We start from the raw sequence: 5,540 nt of genomic DNA, 5'->3' as shown, positions 1-5,540 counted from the left end.
TTAGTATTAGAAAACAAAAACACATAAGAAGTACAAAAATTTAATTTTAAAATTTGAAAATTTAATGGTTATAAATATATTTTAAAAAGTAACATCTTTAAAATAAGGGTAATTATGATGTTATCATTGAGTCATTGAAAGTGGGTTTGGGGCAAAATTTTCCAGCCAATGAAACAGCCTTTTTGTTTTTTTAAAGAATAAACGCTTTCATCATATGAACTAAGATAACAGGAGGAGGATTTATCTGCTGCTTTTCCAGGCCTTGATCCTCAGATGGAACTCCAGCTCCTTGCCCTCTAGCTCTTAGCCATCTGCTCGGCCACACCGGCCTGGTCTTGAGGCCTTGCATGCAGGAAGCTGTCCCTGCTGGAGCTGCTCCTCTAGAAGACTGCTGATTTGGGCATTCTTTTCTCCATCATCATAGTTCTTCTGAATATTCTTTGATCATTTTTTTGTTTAAAATCTCTTCCTCCTGGAGTCAGGTTGGCCCTCTTCTTGTGGCCCAGGGGCAGCACATAGTGGGACTGGTACCACTGTCGGTGTGGTGTGCTGTCAAGGAGCACCATATAGTCCTTCAGCAGGGTCTTGGTACGGACCAGCTCATTGTTGGATTCACTGTAGATGACACCAGTTATCCTTGTCTTGCCCATGCAGCGTTTGGAGCACCAGGAGAAGTTCCCCATGTTCAGCCTCAAGGCCTGGTACTTCCTATTGCCTCCCTACACATGCACCTTGTTTCTGCGACGGGAGCCAGTCTGGGTGTTGGCCGTGGGCATCCCAGCTCATACTTCCGCTTCTCATGGTAGGGCTTTCTCTTGCCCTGGGTCTTTTAGTGCTTGTGCCAGTTGTCCCAAGAGATGCCCATCACTCGGTACTGGCTGGAAAGAGAAACTAAAACAGCCCTTTGGACACCCTAGTGGGTGAGAGAGTGAGGGAGAGGAGAGATTTATAAGCTAACCCCAGATACTGTCTTCTGATTTCTCCATCTTCAAACAATTCCTTTCTTTTCTTAAACAGGTTGAGCTCTTTTTGAATTTTTCATGTTTAGGAAATGTAATCTTTTAAATTTCTACCAAGCTGAAGTTTGTTTCGAAGGAGGCCACATGGCTTTGCCCTTGTTTTCCTTATTTCATTCATCACAGACAGAGGAGATTCCGCTGCAGAGGCACCTGGATCAAATTTAACATCATCATGTACATGTTCCATGTACACAGTGAGTCTTTGACACAGGGTGAGACTTTTTTGCAATAGAATCTTTGCTTTGTTTATCATCATTTTCTTCCACTTATGGAGGGGAGAAGAATGCTTTCTAAATTGTTCAAACTAAAAATTTAATGTCCTATATCACCTTTCAGATTTATTTCAGATTGAAATACTTTTTATGTTTTAAAAATTAAGTTTTTGGTATCTCACCAACAAAATACTACTATTTCGGCAATTAAAGATAGCACAGAACCCCCAAATGCCAGACATCAACCACAATCCTCAATCAATACACGTTTGCTGAGTGAATTCGGTAAGTGCTTATCCATTAGTCTGGTACTTTAATCCTCATATAATGTTACCTTTATTTCACAAATAGAAAAAGAGAGGGTCTTATATCTTATGAAGAGGCACAACAGAGGAGGGGCTTCGAATGGGCTTTAGGGGCCTCATCTCTCTTGGGCCCCTCCTTCCTTCCCTCTATACCCTCCATCCTCTCTGGCACAATTACACCAAATTTCTCCAAGGGTCAAAGCTAAGGACTGCCCCAGAAGTTGATGGTGGACCGAGTTCTGTGATCAGTGTTGGCCTTTCAAAGATCTCAGATGGAACATTTCCAATATCAAACCTTTCTTTTGCTAATGATGATTTCCCTTGTGGTATAACTTTGATGAGTTATTATGCTAATAGCCAAACGTGCGCGCGCGCGCGCACACACACACACACACACACACACACACACACACACAGTAGAGATGGGAGGGAAAGAGGGGATACAGCTCCAACCTGGCTCACAGGTGACCTTCCCGGTGACCATCCATTCCTTCTCTCTCACCCAGACCTCTGTGCTTGGCTCACCTGAGGGCTGAAACAAGCACAGAAGGCTTTCCCCTCCACATTTCATCAGCTAGCAGGTCTCAGTGTATTACAGGATTCAAAAAGGAAGGTGACAGGTGTCTAATATTGATTATTGTTTTAAGAGAGAATGTATTTCACATAAGTGATATCTTAGATGATAACAGCTTTGGCCAAGCAGGCTGGAAAATCACATTTCTTAGGCTGGCTTCTGCAGCTGTATTAGTTAGGAGCTGCCGCTCCATTGAATCACACTCCAATTTGAAGCTGAGTCCCTTTGGTGGGGAAGAAAATAATCTCTGGACTCCATGTTATCTTCTGTTTTTTTCAAATCACCTACCTGCATGATTTGAGCCGTGCCAGGAACATCCCTCTGTCCCAGTTTAAAGCACTATATTCGGGAACAACCCAGTTTGCCATCCCAATCACTGGGTCTAGCATTGTCTTCTCTCAAGGATTTTTTTTTTAAATTTTCAACTTTTCTTCAAGGATAATCACATTAAACTCTCTAGTATCTTTCTCTGAAGGATTTCTTCAGATTGTTTTCCACTGTTACAGGGGAGAAGTGGAAGTAACAGGGTGCAAAATACTGAGAGGAAAGACTTAGTTGAAGCGTGGACACAACTGTGGCTGTGAGAGCAACACAGGGGAACTATAACCTGTCTCCCTGACTTGCCAGTGGCTAGTGTTGCCTTTTGGGGAACACTCAGAATGCTCCCATGGCTGGGACTTCATCTGATCTATTCCTGAGGAGTTTTTCTTAACAATGGTACCCATTTTATTGATGAAGAAACTGATGCTCAGAGAGCCCAAGTTCACATAGTAACTATTTGGAACACTCTGAAGCAGAACCCAGATTATAAATTGCGTGTTCCAGGACTCTGTCTGTGAGAACACCCTATTCTTCTTTATGCTTAATTTATGTGAAGGCATTTAAGGATCAATGAATTTTCAAATGTAATCAGTGGCTTCTATAAATAGGAAAAGACAAAACCCTGAATCAGACTCTTTAAGGATCAAGAATAATGACTCTGACATATTCAGATTTTAAGTCTCAGCATTAGAAACAGGATCAGTCATCCAATCCATCACTCAGGCAATGTGTAAGCACATCTAGATCGTCACAGACAGACTGCTATTTTCTTATGGTTTCAACACAGCCAGCGATGGGCAGCTGATTCCTTTTTTGGACAACTGGGATTATTGTAAGTATTTTTTTTCATCCTGAGCTGAAAACTCCTCATAAATTCTTTCAAGGACTCCATTTCTTCTCTGGGATTAGTAAAACACTAAATTAATTTTCCATCCAACAACCCTTTAACTATTAACAGAGTTACCAGGCCTTCTTGTTTCCAAGTTGAAGGTCCCAAGTACCTTTGATGGTCTCTCAGCTGGATATTCTCCAGCTTGGTCATCTCTACCAGTTTTCAAACCTCCAGTTTTCATACTCCTGTTTTCAACATTCTGCTTACAGAGTGGAGCTCAGAACTGAAGGTAAGAACATTAGTTCAAATGTCATTCTTACCAGCCTGTGCAGAGGAGCCACAATAACAATGTTCTCATCCTGTTCAAGCAGGATCTCCTCTTCTGTGCATTTGAGCATTTTAAAAAATCTACTTTTATATATAGTGGCTAACATCTGCAAATCTCAAACTCCCAAATTTATCCCTTCCATCCCCTTCCCCCAGTAACCACAAGATTGTTTACTATGTCTGTGAGTCTGTTTCTGTTTTGTAGGTGAGTTCATTAGTGCCCTCTTTTTTCTTTTTTTAGATTCCACATATGAGTGATATCATATGGTATTTTTCTTTTTGAGCATTTGTTTTGTACCACGCAAGCAGAGGTCTCCTCCAGTGTATCTGCAAACCATCAGATCTGAAGGCTCCGTAACATAGCTTCTGGGCTTGTCTTTTTCTGATCAGTTTCCTTCTCTGGGTCACCTAAAGTTGTTGCTGATGGTGCCTATGTGAGAAAACTAATGAGCTTGCCAAGGGTGTTCCTTCCCAGATTTCAGTAAGCAGTGGTCTTCTTGGGGCTGGGCTATTCATGCAGGTGACAAGAGAAAAGATTCCCTTGAGTCTGAGTCACTAGTTTCCTATTCTGCTGATGCCCAGAGCACCAGAAAGACTCCTGCCATATCAGGTCCTCCAGCAACTGGCCTTAACCTTCCAGTAACGATAGCTCAGTTCCACTCTGAGGGACCATGTGGGAGCAGCCACCAGGCAATCTTCATCAGGCAACCTTCATCCCCAAATTATCTCGTCTCTCTCCCGTCGGCCTCCTTCTCCTTCTCAATCTTTCCCTTCTTTTCCCATTAGAAGATAGCAAACAGATTTCAAGGTGGAGGCAGGCAAAGGACCTTGGGGTTTGAATGGAAAAGGAGCAGATGCCATACCATGACAATGAGGGATTAGGATGCAAGGGGGCTGGGGCAGGGCAGGGGAGGGACTTGGGGGGTGCTGTCCACCCAGGCAGTGCTGAAGCTCCGGCTCAGCCAGGCAAATTTCACTGATTAATTATAATTTTTTAAACTGTAAAATGATGATAATTATAACACCCATCTCTTAAAGTTACCAGGAGGATTAAATACGCCTGTATGTTAAGGACTTTGAACAGTGTTTGGAGTATGACAAACTCTCAGGGTTTGCTTTAAAAAAATAGAATCTCACTTTCCTGACTATTCCAATGGAAAGAGGGAAGGGATATTTTTTCATTTCTAGTAAACACACTATCTTTTATATTCTTTATTTTTTTGAGTTTGAACTTAATCCAAGAAACACATAGATTAAGAAGTTCAAGTACTCTTTCATCTTTCCCCTAATTTTATTCCCCGGGCACCTGTTGCCGAAATTTCGGCCCCCACCCCTGACGAGCCAAATAAGCCAGAGACAAGGTCTTGGAGCTTAGAAGAAAAGAGGCAGCTTTATTACTTTCCCGGGCAAAGGGGACTCACAGCAGGCCAGTGCCTTCAAAACTGTGAACCCACCTTGGGGAGGGGGTGGGGTGGTTATATAGCCATAGCTCAAATGATAAAGCATCAATAACAATCAACAGAATCATTTTCTCATCGGAAGACTTAGAATGGCATCATGATGCCTCCAGGCCACCAATTCTATAGAGGCTAGCAATTAGATCTCTTTATCTCGTAAGCTCTCAAGGCTTGGTCTTCTTGGTAATTCAGGCTATTTTGTAAGGTTACAGTCCTGTGACCTTCTCCTTGGACCAGAGACCAAGCATGATTATTACTTTCAATTACTGGAATAAAGTAGAAACAGTAAGATCAATAGCTTTAGTTGTAACAACGGGCCTGGAGCTGCAAGTAGCAACCAGTTGGTCAGGTTTGTTGACTGTGCTAAGGGCAAGCATAAAAATAAGCAATCTGTTAGCCTAAGTGCGGCCATATTATTATTCCTACTTCACACCTACCAAAATAAATATTTTTTTCTTTGCTGATTTTCTTCTTTCTTCTCTACCATACAGGG

The 5,540-nt window shown here is 42.1% G+C and overlaps 1 pseudogene; it reads right to left on the bottom strand.

The window, feature by feature from the left end:
- Positions 1-240: 240 nt before the first annotated feature.
- Positions 241-865, bottom strand: LOC105083428 (small ribosomal subunit protein eS8 pseudogene; annotated as a pseudogene).
- Positions 866-5,540: the final 4,675 nt, after the last annotated feature.

The sequence above is a fragment of the Camelus bactrianus genome, chromosome 5, assembly GCF_048773025.1.
Source record: "Camelus bactrianus isolate YW-2024 breed Bactrian camel chromosome 5, ASM4877302v1, whole genome shotgun sequence".
NCBI lineage: Eukaryota > Metazoa > Chordata > Mammalia > Artiodactyla > Camelidae > Camelus > Camelus bactrianus.
Note: the sequence above shows the minus strand (reverse complement) of the source record. Positions and strands in the feature narration are given on the sequence as shown.